We start from the raw sequence: 17,495 nt of genomic DNA, 5'->3' as shown, positions 1-17,495 counted from the left end.
AGAGGCAAACCGAACTATGCTAGAGATGGACCTTCCCCTGTAATTCCACAGAGCAGGTACCACCCTGGCAGCAGTAGGACAAACTGCCCCCTAAGCTACCTGGCAAATAAGTTTCAACTCTAACCATCTCTAGGTGTGAGAGGAGGGGCTGTCCCATGCCCCTTCGAGTCCCTGATGTGACAGCTCACTGGACTGGGGGAGATATTAGTGCTTTGCTCCTCAGGAAAAGGAGCCTTTAAACATGCTGGGCATCTTCCTGTCTTACAGCTAAAGGGAGAAAATTATAAAAACCAAAGACAATCAGCAGTTTTTACAGTTGCACTTTATTGTAGCCCTGCAGGGCAGAAATAATTGCTTGATCACAAAGGTGTAGGTGAGAGGACACCCCTATCATTCATTGGGCAATGGGGAAAATGGTTGGCAGGTTGCTGCTCTCCAGTTAAATTTTCACCATAAATTCGTGGGACTATGTGTAAGGCTATAGAAATGCTACAGATGAGATCAGCACTGTCGTCAATCAAAAATAGATTTGTTCAGATTGGGAAGGAAAAAACTGTTGACTTTTTAACTAAGAGGATAGGGCAGAAAATTGGCTTTAAGCTTTACATTTTCAGTGGAGGCACAGGGATTTCTGAACAGAAATGCCCTTAAAGTTCATGGAAATGAGGCAGTTAAATAGCCATTCACTACTTTAAATATGTTTGGGTTATAATGCATTAAGGTTTAACATATGCAACAGCTGAGTGATTTTTAAAAGCTGAAGGTTGTTGGTGTATTCCGCATAGGGTCTGAAGCTTGAGTCAGCTGAAGATTTACTTCCGTACATTTTAGTCTAGTTTCTCTCAACTTGCTTTCCCTTTCCGAATTGAAAGGAATCTGAATTCAACCCTGTTACTATAGCCCTCCCCCCCAAACATAGGATTTTATTAGGGATTTTAGTCTCTAGTAGGGACTTGTGTGTCAGATTGAAAGGAAAGAGCAAAAAAAAAAACAAAAAACCAAAAACTTTAATCACTGGCACACAGCATGAAAAATATCTGATTCCTGAGGTACTGGCTAATCTCTTCCTGGATCACTAGATGTACTAGCAAGTTCTCTGCAAATAGTAACAATCATCATATGTACAAAGTAATTATACAAACTGCATCCAAAGGAGACAGTTTGTCACAGTAAGGGGTCATAGATATCAGCTATTCATTGTATTTTTGTAGGTCCTGCTTAAGTTTTGGAATCTCCAGATACAGTTTCTGTGCTTCCAGCAGGGTTCTCAGTTCCGTCAGACACACACCGCAGTGGAGAAACTTTACACTCTCATGAACCATGTTGCACAGAGGAGAATCAATTTGCTTCTCCTGAAAAACAGAAACAGAGGGAATGTGATTACGCTGAAGACAAGGTCTTATCCTCACAAGCATGCTTGCTCCTTTTTTATCTGAACTATTATCTATATGGCTGTCTCATACAGTCTGTATCTGACATATTGATCCTGAAAGATGTTTCATATTCTCAATTAGAGCTGGCCAGAAGATGAAAATTTCATATGAAATATATTGTGCTTTTTAAAACAGTTTCATTCTGAACAAAACAAAAATGCCCCTGAAATTTTTCACGAGAAGGGATTTCAAGAAAAATTCTACTTCAAGAGACTCACCTGAAGTGGATTTTTACCCACGAAAGCTTATACCCTAATAAATCTGTTAGTCTTTAATGTGCAACCGGACTCCTCGTTTTTGTGGATACAGATTAACACAGCTACCCCTCTGATACTTTTCATCCTGCAGGATGCCAAAGGCTTTGTTTAGATACCACCATAAGTTATGGCATAGGTCAGGGCAGATCATGTGTACGAGTACCAGGGCAGAGAGGACGCTGGCAGTGCGCATCCCAGCTGGGAGTGTTTGGTCTGCTGCAAATGGGGACTCTCTAGTGAGTTGGCCCATGACTCTACAGATTGTCAATATTTAAGGGCTAAGATGTTAAACAGCCCAAAGGTCATTGCAATGTGCCCTCCACCCTTTCCTAATCTCAATCATTCTAATGCAATGAAGATATGAATCACTTTTACACTCAGGGGCAGGTGCATACCAGCGGGGAATTCCCTCATCACCAGCTATACATTGAATGGAGGATACTCCAACAAGTGACCAACCACGGTCACAGTCATAGGTCACACTTGAGCCAACAAGGAACACATTTCTCCAACCGCCGCAGTCCCATCGATTAGAGATGAGTGCAGGTGGCTTACAAGCGAGAATAAAATACAGCATTGACACAGAATGGGAAATCTCCTAGAAGAAGGGAGGCAGCATAACTACTGTGGGGTTTCCTGACACTACATTTCCAAAAACGGTGCTTGGAGAGGCACCAGTGTCTAGTACTTCTGACAATCTGTCAGCACTTTGTTAGTTTCTGGCTGTGAATCAGCATCATACCCATGGCATTGGGAGAGTAAAACAGCGACATGCAAAACGCTTTTAAAATGGCTCTTTGACCTGTAAGGGTCCCAGGGATCATTGTTCACGTGCTCACAACACTGAATAATTGCATTGAGTCAACACCAAACCCACAGTGCATCACTCTCTCCAGAGAAACAAACGAGTTCAATAAGAAAAGGGTGTGAGTGAAATCCCACCCAGTACTGTGTATCACGGGCATTTCCTGGAGACATCGGCAGCTGAAAGTCCACATGTGGAGCAGCAGAGCACAGGCACTTTGTTGGCTCCTTTAAGGAAGTGTTATTGGCAGTCTTGGGACAACTGTGAACGTGCAGTTCACTCCCAGGCACACTTGTGGCCTTTTTAAAAATAGCCTCTTTGATCTATTGCAGAATTAGCCTCCTCTGCAGTGAGGGAGAAGTACATGGAAGTCAGTGGAGTTACCCCGGATTTATACACTAGTGGAACCAAGAGCAGAACTTGGTCCTCAACAGTGTCTCACACTTCTATAGTGACTTTCATCCTGCAGGATGCCAAAGATACCACAGTGACGGGCACAGTACGAACACCTTAGACAGATAAATGTAAGGCCTGGTTGCTCTGGTTCTCAGTGGAGTGAGTGAGAGGAGTGGCTTCAGGGAAGCCAGAGAAGTTACAGAAGAATCCAGCACTTCCTGTTTTAAAGAGAATTTACCTACTACACTTTGGGGGAGCTGCTGATGGATCAAGGCCCACGTCAATAAATTAGCCAAACCACCCTCCTATGGTGCTTAGTCCTTCCAGAATCACCAAGGCAAACAGCCCAACCTTCCTGCAACCTACCAACCCTCCCTGAGTCCCCCAACAAGTGCCTCAGTCCCACTGCTGAACCGTCCCACAAAGTCTCCCTTGCAGTGTAATCACTATCCCACCGCCGCTGCCCACCTGTGAAGAAGGGGGAGAATTGTTGAGGATGTTACAAGAGGGCTGAGCTGGGATTAATAGGAGGAAATTAAGAAAAGGAAATTTTAGGCTGAAGGCTAGGAAGAAGCCTCTTGAGAGTGAGATCTAAGACTCTTGAATAGTCTCCTAAGAAAAAGGGATGTGAAGCTCTATTGAGTGGCATATTTAAGCTTTGATTAGAAAAAGCTCTGGAGATTAGTCTATAGGGAACAGATCCATCTTCCCCCGAGATGGGCGAGGTCATTTCATAGAAGGCAGGGAGGGAAAAGGCCTTTGCGAATCATTGCCCCGTGGGGATCTTTCTAACAGACCCCACCTAGAAACAGATCTGATGGGTTTGCATCTTCTCTGATGCGGTTTCTAGGTTTTATAGGAGTCTATTTTTTCCTCAGCAGGATGCTTTAGCTGTGTTTATATTTACCCTTAATACAAGATGGCACTGTAGCTGGGGACCAACTGGCTAAGCAGCAGTTCTGCAGAAAAGGACTTGGGGATTACAGTGGATGAGAAGCTGGATACGAGTCAGCACTGTGCCCTTGGTGCCAAGAAGGCCAATGTCATATTGGGCTGTACTAGTAGGAGCATTGCCAGCAGATTGAGGGATGTGATTATTCCCTTCTAGTTAGCACTGGTGAGGCCACACTTGGAGTACTGAGTCCAGTTTGGTCCCCACCTACAGAAGGGATGTGGACAAACTGGAAAGAGTCCAGTGGAGGGCAATGAAAATGATTAGGGGGCTGGAGCACATGACTTACAAGGAGAGGCTGAGGGAACTGGGGTTATTTAGTCTGCAGAAGAAAAGAGTGAGGGGGAATTTGACAGCAGCCTTCAACTACCTGAAGAGGGTTCCAAAGAGGATGGAGCTTGGCTGTTCTCAGTGGTGGCTGATGACAGAACAAGAAGTAATGATCTCAAGTTGCAGTGGGGGATGTCTATGTTGGATATTAGGAAACACTATTTCACTAGGAAGGTGGTGAAGCACTGGAACGGATTACCTAGGGAGGTGGTGGAATCTCCATCCTTAGAGATTTAAGACCCGGCATGATAAAGCCTTGGCAGGGATGATTTAGCTGGGGATTGGTCCTGCTTTGAGCAGGGGATTGGTGACCTCCTGTGGTCTCTTCCAATCCTAATGTTCTATGATTCTACATCCCATTTGCCTGGCATTCAATCGACTCGCTGTCTTTGAGGATGTAGCCAGATTCACATTGAAACAACATGGTTTCCATCTGTATATTCACTTTCACTTATAGAGATCTGTTCTCCATTTTAAATCACCGGGTTTGGACAATGAGGAATCTCTGAGAAACACCAACGAACAAAGGGTTTAAGATGCTTTTGTTCAGACAAAGGGTTTGTCTGCATGGGAAATTCATGGGAAAATTAGGGTGAAATAGCAAGGCTCTGAATTTTAAAAAGGCAATAGCTAACTCCATACTAACTCATCCCATAGACACCCTTACTCCACACCAACAGGGCTTCTTTGTGGATTGGGTAAATTTTCTTCCGAAGTCAAAGTAGAGACACTTTCCATGGGGGAGACTTGTTCATTGGGAGGGTCACTATTCCATTTCAAACCATAGGCCTTTGGCAGCAAACTCATGAGGAGAAATGACAAACATCTAAAATTTAGCATTAAGGCTAAGACATTCAAAGCCACAACATTTATACAACCGTTGATCCATTTTCTATGCCAGAGTACCCCAAACTTGGGACGCCGCTTGTTCTGGGATAGCCCTTGGCGGGCCGGGCTGGTTTGTTTATCTGCCGCGTCCGCAGGTTCGGCCGCTCGCAGCTCCCACTAGCCACGGTTAGAGAACACATGGCCATGGCTATAGAACAGCAGCAGATTTTCTCAACTGTGCATTCCAAGAAAGTTCTATTTCCAGGGGCAGATGTGCAAATAATTTCTCCCTGCACTCAAGTCACGGTGACACTGGGACTGCTGGCAGGTGTCCCTGGGGATTATGGGAATACTGCAGATAGGGCAATGGAGTGGTCAGTGCATTAACATGCTGCTAGCTGCCTCCACCACAGCTTCCTGCTGCTAAATGCCACAGGGGTATTTCCAACTTGGTCTCAGATTGTCCGCACAAACATACGGACACCACACACACGGAGAGGATTCTACATTAAAAGTGCCAACATCGGGACAGCTGGATTGGGAACCACAAACTAAGAGATAGTTCAGGTGAGGGGTGTGTCTGAGGGAGGAATTCAAGAAGCTTGGAATGAGAGGATCAAGCACAAGTTACGGCATAGGTCAAGGCAGATCATGTGTACAAGTGCCAGGCCAGAGTAGAAACTGGCAGTGGGCATCCCAGCTGGGAGTGTTTGATCTGCTGCAAAGGAGGAATCTGCAGTGAGTTGGCCCATGACTCTACATATTGTCAATACTTAAGGACTAAGATGTTAAACAGCCCCCAGGTCATTGCAATGTGCCCTCCACCCTGTTCTAATCTCAGTCATTCTAGTGCGATGAAGAAATCAATCACCTTTGCACTCAGGAGCAGGTGCATCCCAGCGCGGAGTTCCCTGATCACCAGCTGTACATCGAATGGAGGATACTCCAACAAGTGACCAACCACGGTTACACGAGTAGCTCACACTTGAGCCAACAAGGAAAACATTTTTCCAGCCGCGGTCGTCCTGTCCATTAGCGATGCGCGCAGGTGGCTCACAAGCTAGAATAAAAGGGTAAAATACAGCATTGATACAGAACGGGAAATCTCCTAAAAGAAGGGAGGCAGCATAAACACTGTGGGGTTTCCTGACACTACATTTCCAAAAAAAGTGCTTGGAGAGGCACCAGTGTCTAATATCTCTGACAATCTGCCAGCACTGTGTTAGTTTCTGGCTGTGAATTAGCATCATACCCATGGCACTGGGAGAGCAAAGATAAAGCCAGCACTGAATTACTAAGAATTGCAGCCTACAGCTCTCATCAACTTCAATAGTAGGGTCCCCCTGCATGGCTCCCTGAGTCATTAAACTGGCCCTGCTACATATGCACCACCAAATTCCAGATCTGAACCCCTTCCATAGCCACTGAGTTCTGCCAGAACCCCCTGAACAAACATGCCAAGCCTCCTTCAAGTTAGGAAACTCTTGAGTCCCCCAAGTTCCTCACCCATCCCCACCAACTACTGAGCTTTCCCATCACAGCAGCCTCCCAGTATAACGAGCCATCCTTTCCCCATATGTCCATCCCTCTCAAACTGGTGAGGACGACCACTGTTTAGGGTGAAAGAAGGGGATACAGCTGGTTCTAGCAGGCTATGTAATTTTTCATGTGGTTTGTTTTAATCTGACACTGTTCTGGGATTGTCACATATTTCCAAAGGTAGCCAGAGTGACGTGTAAAGTACTCCCAGTGCTACCTGATGAAATATAGTTACTCGAGCATTTTCAGAGCTGTAGGCCAAAAAACTGCAACAGATATCACCTTGCCCTTCGGGGTCTCTAATCCCTCAGGTGGCTTTTGAAAAATCACGGATGCTTAGAATTCTCTTTTCATGTGCTCAGTGTTTTGAGAACTGCCCCAACACTGACGCAAGTGCCAGAAGCATTTGTACCACTGCTCCCACTCAATGGTTGCATTGTGGGATAGCAACGTTAATCTGTGATGGGATCTTTAGAAGGGTCACAGTGAAGCTGGCTGCTAAGGGAGGCACAGAATCATTGTATCCTCTGGGCATCCCAGCCACCCTCTGCCTCACCCAGCACCATCTACACTTGGGGCAATGTTGTCTGGTCTCTGGACCACTGGGGAAACAGGGCGTTGTGGAGGCCTTCTCCCATCATAGCTCCTTTAATCCAGGGCAATCTTTCTGCAGAAGCTTATTTAACTCAGGGCTAGTCCTTAAAGGTACAGAGCATATTTATCTTCAAAAAAATCTGCACTGCAAAAGGCATTTATTTGTACAGACATATAGCCCTGCCTTCCCCAAATATCCCCCCCAAGTGGCCCTCCCTAAAAGCTTGTTTAAATCACTTGGTGGTGGCAGCATTACTTAATCCAAGGAATAGGGGAGTTTTTAACCTAAGATGGTAGAAATAAGTTTAGGGGGGTCTTCATGTGGGTCCCCACATCTGTACCCTAAAGTTCAGAATGGAGAGGGAACCCTGACAGTCTCCATCACAGTGTAATCGCTATTCCAAAGTTGCTGCCCATCTGTACCAGTGAAGGGGGAGAGTTGTTGAGGACATTATAAGGAGGCTGAGCTAGGACTAATAGGAGGAAATTAAGAAAAGGAAGTTTTAGGCTGAACGCTAGGAAGAAGCCTCTTGAGAGTGAGATCTAAGAGACTCTTGAATAGTCTCCTAAGAAAAGAGATGTGAAGCTCTATTGATTGGCATATTTAAGCCTTGATTAGAAAACAGATCCATCTCCCCACAAGACGGACGAGGTCATTTGATAGAAGGCAGGGAGGAAAAAGGCCTTTGTGAATCAATACCCCATGGAGATCTTTCTAATAGACTCCACTGAGAAACAGATCTGATGGGTTTGCATCTTCTCTGATGCAGTCTCTAGGTTTTAATAAGAGTCTATTTTTTCCACAGCAGGATGCTTTTTGTGTTTATATTTACCCTTAATACAAGATGGAACTGGAGGATTTTGTTCAAACATCTTTATTAATGATCTGGATGATGGGATTAATTGCACCCTCAGCAAGTTTGTGGAGACATTAAGGTGGGGGGGGAGGGAGAAGTAGATATGCTTGAGGATAGGGACAGGGTCCAGAGTGATCTAGACAAATTGGACATTGGGCCAAAAGAAATCTGATGAGGTTCAACAAGGACAAGTGCAGAGTCCTGTACTTAGGAAGGAAGAATCCCATGCACTGCTACAGGCTGGGGACCAACTGGCTAAGCAGCAGTTCTGCTGAAGAGGACCTGGGGATTACAGTGGATGAGAAGCTGGATACGAGTCAGCACTGTGCCCTTGGTGCCAAGAAGGCCAATGTCATATTGGGCTGTACTAGTAGGAGCATTGCCAGCAGATTGAGGGATGTGATTATTCCCCTCTAGTCAGCACTGGTGAGGCCACACCTGGAGTATTTGTCCAGTTTTGGTCCGCACCTACAGAAGAGATGTGGACAAATTGGAAAGAGTCCAGCGGAGGGCAATGAAAATGATTAGGGGGCTTTAAGCAGGGGATTGGACTAGATGACCTCCTGAGGTCTCTTCCGATTCTAATATTCTATGATTCTACATCCCATTTGCCTGGCATTCGATCGACTCGCTGCCTTCGAAGATGTAGCCAGATTCACATTGAAACAACACTGTTTCCATTTGTATATTCAGTTTCATGTATAGAGATCTGTCCTCCATTTTCAATCATCAGGTTTGGAGAATGAGGAGTCTGAGAAACATCAACAAAGGGTTTAAGATGGTTTTGTTCATACAAAGGGTTTGTCTGCATGGGAAATTTATGGGAAAATTAGGGTGAAATAGCAAAGCTGAGAATTAAAAGGGCAATAGCTAATTCCACACTAACTCATCCCATAGACACTCTTATGCCACTCTGAGAGACGAATCGTGGCCAGTGGGAGCCGCGAGTGGCCGAACCTGCGGACGCGGCAGGTAAACAAACCAGCCCAGCAGGGGCTTTCCCTGAACAAGCAGCGTCCCCAGTTTGTTCTGTGCAATCCCAACACTTTGACAACACATGGCCGTGGAGATAGAACCGCAGCAGATTTTCTCAACTGTCCATTCCAAGAAAGTTCTATTTCCAGGGGCAGATGTAGCAAATAATTTCTCCCTGCACTCAAGTCACCATGACATTGGAACTGCTGGCAGATCTCCCTGGGGATTATGGGAATACTGCAGATGGGGCAATGGAGTGGCCAGTGCATTAACATGACGCTAGCTGCCTCCACCCCAGCTTCCTGCTGCTAAAAATCAAGCCACGGGGGTCTTTCCAACTTGGATTCAGATTGTCTGCACAAACATACTGACAACACACACAGACGGAGGGGATTCTAATTAAAAGTGCCACTATCCAGACAGCTGGATTGAGAACCACAAACCAAGAGATGGTTCAGGTGAGGGCTGTATCTGAGGGAGGAATTCAAGAAGCTTGGAATGGGAGGATCAAGCACAAGTTACGGCATAGGTCAGAGGGCAGATCATGTGTACAAGTGCCAGGGCAGAGAGGACACTGGCAGTGGGCATCCCAGCTGGGAGTGTTTGGTCTGCTGCAAAGGAGGAATCTGCAGTGAGTTGGCCCATGACTCTACATCTTTTCAGTATTTAAGGGCTAAGATGTTAAAGAGCCCCCAGGTCATTGCAATGTGCCCTCCACCCTTTTCTAATCTCAGTCATTCTAGTGTGATGAAGAAATGAATCACCTTTGCACTCAGGGGTAGGTGCATCCCAGTGCGGTGTTCCCCCATCACCAGCTGTACATCGAATGGAGGATACTCCAACAAGTGACCAACCACGGTTACAGGAATAGCTCACACTTGATCCAACAAGGAAAACATTTTTCCAGCCGCGGTCGTCCCGTCCATTAGCGATGCGCGCAGGTGGCTCACAAGCTAGAATAAAGGGGAAAAATACAGCACTGATACAGAACGGGAAATCTCCTAAAAGAAGGGAGGCAGCATAAATACTGTGGGGTTTCCTGAAACTACATTTACAAAAAACAGTGCTTGGACAGGCACCAGTCTCTAATACCTTGACTATCCGCCAGCACTTTCTGTTAGTCTCTGGCTGGGAGTTAGCATCATACCCGTGGCATTGGGAGAGCGAAGATAAAATCAACAACATGCAGAACACTCTCAAAATGTCTCTTTGAGCTGTAGGGACCCCAGGGATTGTTAAGTATCAGAGCGGTAGCCGTGTTAGTCTGGATCTGTAAAAGCAGCAAAGAATCCTGTGGCACCTTATAGACTAACAGACGTATTGGAGCATGAGCTTTCGTGGATGAACACCCACATCGTCGGATCCATGGATTGTTGTTCACATGCTCATCACACTGAATAACTGCATTGAATTACTGAGAATTTCAACCAGACACTGAGAAGTACTGAAGGCCTGCAGCTCTTACCAACTTCAACAGTAGAGTCCTCCTGCCTGGCTGAGTCATTAAACTGGCCCTGCTACATATGCATGACCAAAATCTGAACCCCCTCTACAGCCACTGAGTTCTGCCAGAACCCCCTGAACAAACATGCCAAGCGTCCTTCAAGTAGTGAAACTCTTCTGGAGTCTCCCTCACCCATCCCCACTAGCTACTGAACTTCCCCCCCACACACACCACCTTCCCAGTATAACGAGCCATCCTTTCCCCATATGTCCACCCCTCTCAAACTAGTGAGGGGAAGTACTGTTTAGGGTGAAAGAAGGGGACAGAGCTGGTTCTAACAGGCTACGTAATTTTTCATTGTGGTTAGCTTTAGTTTTCTGACACTGTTCTGGGATCGTCACACATTTCCGACGGTAGCCAGAGTGACGTGAAATACAGTAACAGTGTTGCCCGTTGAAATAGGCCTACAGCTCTGAAAATGCTTGAGTAACTAATAACTCCAGTAACAGATATTACCTCACCCCCTGGTCTCCCTAATCCCTCATCTGGCTTTTTGAAAATTCATGACTGCTTAAAATTCTCTTTTCATGTGCTCAGTGTTTTGAGAACTGCCCCAACGCAGACACAGCTGCCAGAAGCATTTTTACCACTGCTCCCACTCAATGGTTGAGTTGGGGGATGGCAACGTTAATCTGTGATGGGATCTTTATAATGGTCACAGTGAAGCTGGCTGCTAAGGGAAGCACAGAATCATTGCATCCTCTGGGCACCCCAGGCACCCTCTGCCTCACCCAGCACCATCTACACTTGGGGCAATGTTGTCTGGTCTCTGGGGGAACCAGGGCACTGTGGAGGCCTTCTCACATTATAGCTCCCTTAATCCAGGGCAATCTTTCTGCAATGCCTTTTTGACTCAGGGCTAGTCTTTAAAGGAATAGAGCATATTTCTCTTCAAGAAATCTGAACGGCAAAAAGCATTTATTTGTACGGACATATAGTCCAGGCACTAACTCCAATAAACAGCCTTCTTTAAATGCTGGCTAATGAAGAATAGATATAAAGTCTGGGAGACTTTATGGGAGACTGAAAATTCTCCCAATACAGTTTAATAAATCTGTTGCTGAGAAGCAGATTCCCCAAGTGGGGTAAACACTAACCTGCAGGAAAGGACAAAAGGATCTTCCTCAGGTATAGTTGCTAGTTAAAGGATTGGTACGTAATTGTGCTAAGAATGATGCAATGGGAGAGACCCCATACTTTCTATGCTTGGCAGGCATCCTTTGCTATCAACTGATTTGAACTTTGAAATCCAACAGCAAAGGCAAGCTGCAGTAACCTATCAGCAGCATGTGAAGGACGTGAGATGCAGACTTTGCTATGCATATACTTTAGCTACTAAGAAAACAGAGAAAAATCAGTTGGCCAACAAGTGGTGATGGTATGCCAAAGTATTCATGTCTACTGTAGAAGTGGGAGATAGAGACGTATTACCCAATCCTAGTCACACAGTAAATGAGAAAATTGCAGATAGGTGGGAGTCATTCGTCTATATGGTACCACAGTAATTGGAAAGTGAATTACATATCTACAAGGTACAGGCAGAGTTGGGAGAAGGCTTCATCCAAGCCTGCACCAGGACATGCTTTGTCCTTGTGGATTCATTTCTGCTTCCAAAGCGATGGAGGTAGAATTGTGGAAGACACTCCAGTAATCTGGAAAATTTGATTAAAAAGTAGCTAATGCAAGTGTACAAAATTGAAGGAGGTGAATCTTCATATGATTCCATTCTACAATCAAACTAAATCCTGTAGCAGGGGAATACTTCATTCCATGAAGATCCACAAACACCAGGAAATTCACCAGATGAGCTCTGCACTGCAGCTGGGGTGAATTTGCCTAATTCCATCTACAACATCTGGGAGAAGTTCTATAGAGGTGCCTAGCAGAAGTAGTAAAACTAGAAGCCAATCTGCCCAGTCTGTGGACTATGTTCTTAATTTTGCTACTGTCATTAGGGAGTAAAGGCCCACAGACAATACTCACTTATGTGCACCTTCTGGTACTACTTGAGCATGCCAATGGACACAGAGAGGATAAAATTGCCCATCATAGATATCACACTGCCAGGACATGAGTCATTTAGGTCAGGAAGAATGTACCCCACATAGAAGTGTAGGACTGGAAGGGACCTTGAGAGGTCATATAGTCCAGTCCCCTGCACTCATAGCAGGACTGAGTATTATCTAAACAAACCCTGGTAGGTGTTTCTCTAAACTGCTCTTAAAAATCTCCAATAGAGATTTCACAACTTCCCTAGTCAATTTAATCCAGTGCTTAACCACCCTGACAGTTAGGAAGTTTTTCCTAATGTCATGTCCAACCTAAACCGCCCTTGCTGCAATTTAAGCCCATTGCTTCTTGTCCTATCCTCAGAAGTTAACGAGAACATTTTTTCTCATTCCTCCATCTTTTATGTACTTGAAATCGTATGTCCCCGCTCAGTCTTCTCTTTTCCAGACTAAGCAAACCCAATTATTTCAATCTTCCCTCATAAGTCATGTTTTCTAAACTTTTACTCATTTTTGTTGCTCTTCTCTGGACTTTCTCCAATTAGTCTTTCCTGAAATGTGGCACCCAGAACTGGACACAATACTCCAGTTTAGACCTAATCAGCATGGAGTAGAGGAGAAGAAATACTTCCCCCAAGGTTTCACACTCAGCGCAATGGGACCTTTGATCCTGACTGAGTCCGCTGTATGCTACCATAATATAAATATATAAGTACGCAGCAATTACACTCTGACTGTTAGATGTTCCTTTCAAAATCAGGGATGGGAGGTCAGTCTATCAGAGTTCTTCACCATTTATATAAGTGGGTTTGCAAACTGTAACAGCCCCTTAAAACAGAGATGAATCTGTAATGTGCAATTCAGTCATATTAATTTAAAGAACTAAAACCATTCAAAGAAGAGTAATGGATGGACATCAAGAAAAAAAAGTGTGTGAGAGAAATTGGAGCTGGCTAATAACCAAGTAGGGTGATGCCTTCTTTGAGTGGAAGGAAAATAGTGGTATCCTTCAACCACTTTTTGAAATGGATAAAGTCGGCGGGGTCACACAAAGCCAGTCCAGCTACAAGCACAGGGATCTTTTTTTTTTTTTGTGTGTGTTTATGCAGTGCTGTGTGTACTTAAGACTCAAACAATGGGGTCTGTCATGGTCACTCATACATCTACTCTCCCTGCAGATTTCTTCAGAGGAAACTCAGCCTGCCCACTGCAGACCCCAACCTTCAGCAGTTCCTTTTCTCCACTTTTACCAGAGATCTGCTGACACATCGCTGGCAAGTACCCTGGAATGAACTGGGGGGGGGGAGCTGGAATGAACCAAAGTCTTACACCACCACCACCCCCCACTAGTGAGCTCATGCAGTGCCATTCACCAACTTTGTTCCTTCTGTGCCGCTAACAACATACATTGATTCCTTTGGTGTGTCCTTGCCTCATGATGGAAGAACGGTAGAGAAAGGGAGCAGAAAGAATGTTTGTGAAATGTCTCTGTGCCAGTAGCATTTGGCCTGCCTGTCAGTCATTGTAATGACCCTGCATTTCCATCACACTGTTCAACCTGTTACACCCAGAGCTACTTCATCCACCATAGAAATGCAGCTACTTCTCCAAACCCAGTTCAGCAAAGCACTTAAATATGTGCTTAATGTTAAGCATGGAAGTGGCTCTACTGAAATTAACACTACGCCCGTGCTTAGAGTTAAGCATGTGCTCATGGACTTTGTGGAATGAGGACTTAAGTGAAGAAAACATCACATCCTTTTCAAACTGCAGGAGAAACAGAGGGAGGCAGAGTGCAATGGCAGAGCTGGAATTTGGCCAGGAAACCAGGGTCAGTATTTTAAGAAGGACACGGGATCCTCAGGACCTTTCAGGAGAGGATTGAAGGGGGAGACAGAGGTTCAGGGTGATAGAGGCAGAAGAGGGGAAGCAAGAAGGGAGGAGGTGGGGGTGGGAGCAAAGGGAGAGGCCCTCTTTCCCCCCTGGGGCCTCTGTGTGCTACCATAATATAAATATATAATTATGCAACAATTACATTGTTTGGGAGAAGGTCAGGGATAGCAGGTCACCATGTCAGAGTTCTTTATCATTTATACATACCCAGTTCGCAAATTGGTAATGGAGGATCCCATGCACCATTATGTTCACACTTAATCAATCCATTCTTGTCTTTGAGGGCGTAACCGGGATTACATTCAGTGCGAATCTTGTCCTCATACATGTAGGTTTCTTTTCTAGGTATTGCTTTTCCATTGGTAATGTCTGGAGATGGACATCTAATTTCTGTGAAACACCACCACCACCACCATCGTTAAATCAGAGCAAACAAATCTGCAGATTCATTTACAAGGAGCAGGTGAACATTTTGCTAGCTATAGAAAGTCAGCATTTCCTTCACATTTTTGAAGAGACTGGTTTTCGGTGGAAGTTTTATATCATTGACAGACACAGCAAATCATTTCTTCCTGCCATGAGTGTTAGTGGGCGTGCCTCGTGGATTGAGGAGTACCCTTTCCAGTTTTCTTCTGGGTAACTATCTGAATTGAAGTTGGCAGGAAATTTTGATTTTCAGCAGGGTTCTAAACGCCACCAATTGCTGTGTTACAATAAATTTTGTGTAGAATCCACCATGGTTATAATCTGCCTAAGGTAATATGGAGATCATGGGTGGGAGCAAGAGATTTGTTCATGAATGTGTAAACTATTAACGCTTCCTATTGTTAAAGTAAGAATTCCCAGAAGACACACACACACCCTAACTACAGAGTAGAGCTTCCTAAATTTGTGTTAATTTTGTAGTTCAATTAAAACAAAGAAAGCTAAACCAAAGACTAATATGCTTACTCCGACAAAATTCTTCATGTTCAGACCATGTGAAATCTTTTTGACAGGTAACACTTGCAGAGGATATTCCAGGGATTAACTCATAACCTCTCACACAGGAGTATTTCACTACAGTCCCAGCCGGAAACAAGTTGCTGTTAGAATGATCTCTGAAAGTATTACGAATGTAAGGTGGGTCATCACAACTACCTAAGAGCAAAAATAAAAGTTTAAGGACATACATAACCAGGAAATCTTATTGAGAAATAATTCTTCTCTACAAGAATGTGACATGAAAGACATTTAAAAAACCCCCAAACCTAAAACCTGAAGAGAGGATGAGAGGGGGAAAAAAACCACACATGCCAGATGCATAATCATATTATTTAATGCAATACTGGAAGACACAGATATTATGGTGATGAGAGCAGTATAAGAACTTACACAATACATAAACAACCAACACTACATAGCTCTTCTTCAGCAGATCTCAAAGCACTTTACAAAGAACATCAGTATCATTGGGAAACGAAGTGAAGGTATTTCTGTGGAATCAGATTTATTTATCAGGAGAATATGAACAGATTTGAAAGCACAAATCTACTGAGCTTTCCCATCACAGCAGCCTCCCAGTATAACGAGCCATCCTTTCCCCATATGTCCATCCCTCTCAAACTGGTGAGGACGACCACTGTTTAGGGTGAAAGAAGGGGATACAGCTGGTTCTAGCAGGCTATGTAATTTTTCATAGTGGTTTGTTTTAATCTGACACTGTTCTGGGATTGTCACATATTTCCAAAGGTAGCCAGAGTGACGTGTAAAGTACTCCCAGTGCTACCTGATGAAATATAGTTACTCAAGCATTTTCAGAGCTGTAGGCCAAATAACTGCAACAGATATCACCTTGCCCTTCGGTCTCTCTAATCCCTCAGGTGGCTTTTGAAAAATCACGGATGCTTAGAATTCTCTTTTCATGTGCTCAGTGTTTTGAGAACTGCCCCAACACTGACGCAAGTGCCAGAAGCATTTGTACCACTGCTCCCACTCAATGGTTGCATTGTGGGATAGCAACGTTAATCTGTGATGGGATCTTTAGAAGGGTCACAGTGAAGCTGGCTGCTAAGGGAGGCACAGAATCATTGTATCCTCTGGGCATCCCAGCCACCCTCTGCCTCACCCAGCACCATCTACACTTGGGGCAATGTTGTCTGGTCTCTGGACCACTGGGGAAACAGGGCGTTGTGGAGGCCTTCTCCCATCATAGCTCCTTTAATCCAGGGCAATCTTTCTGCAGAAGCTTATTTAACTCAGGGCTAGTCCTTAAAGGTACAGAGCATATTTATCTTCAAAAAAATCTGCACTGCAAAAGGCATTTATTTGTACAGACATATAGCCCTGCCTTCCCCAAATATCCCCCCCAAGTGGCCCTCCCTAAAAGCTTGTTTAAATCACTTGGTGGTGGCAGCATTACTTAATCCAAGGAATAGGGGAGTTTTTAACCTAAGATGGTAGAAATAAGTTTAGGGGGGTCTTCATGTGGGTCCCCACATCTGTACCCTAAAGTTCAGAATGGAGAGGGAACCCTGACAGTCTCCATCACAGTGTAATCGCTATTCCAAAGTTGCTGCCCATCTGTACCAGTGAAGGGGGAGAGTTGTTGAGGACATTATAAGGAGGCTGAGCTAGGACTAATAGGAGGAAATTAAGAAAAGGAAGTTTTAGGCTGAACGCTAGGAAGAAGCCTCTTGAGAGTGAGATCTAAGAGACTCTTGAATAGTCTCCTAAGAAAAGAGATGTGAAGCTCTATTGATTGGCATATTTAAGCCTTGATTAGAAAACAGATCCATCTCCCCACAAGTCGGACGAGGTCATTTGATAGAAGGCAGGGAGGAAAAAGGCCTTTGTGAATCAATACCCCATGGAGATCTTTCTAATAGACTCCACTGAGAAACAGATCTGATGGGTTTGCATCTTCTCTGATGCAGTCTCTAGGTTTTAATAAGAGTCTATTTTTTCCTCAGCAGGATGCTTTTTGTGTTTATATTTACCCTTAATACAAGATGGCACTGGAGGATTTTGTTCAAACATCTTTATTAATGATCTGGATGATGGGATTAATTGCACCCTCAGCAAGTTTGTGGATGACATTAAGGTGGGGGGGGGGGAAGTAGATATGCTTGAGGATAGGGACAG

General features: G+C 44.6%; 1 protein-coding gene across 1 annotated transcript in view; it reads right to left on the bottom strand.

Annotated features, from left to right (window-relative positions):
* LOC120403911 (complement receptor type 1-like) overlaps positions 1 to 17,495 on the bottom strand; it is a 626,098-nt gene that overhangs the window by 499,848 nt on the left and 108,755 nt on the right. The gene's annotated exons all lie outside the window — the stretch shown is intronic.

Source organism: Mauremys reevesii, linkage group 4 (genome assembly GCF_016161935.1).
Source record: "Mauremys reevesii isolate NIE-2019 linkage group 4, ASM1616193v1, whole genome shotgun sequence".
Taxonomy (NCBI): Eukaryota; Metazoa; Chordata; order Testudines; family Geoemydidae; genus Mauremys; species Mauremys reevesii.
The sequence above is the reverse complement of the archived record's forward strand: the minus strand, read 5'-3'. Positions and strand labels throughout refer to the sequence as shown.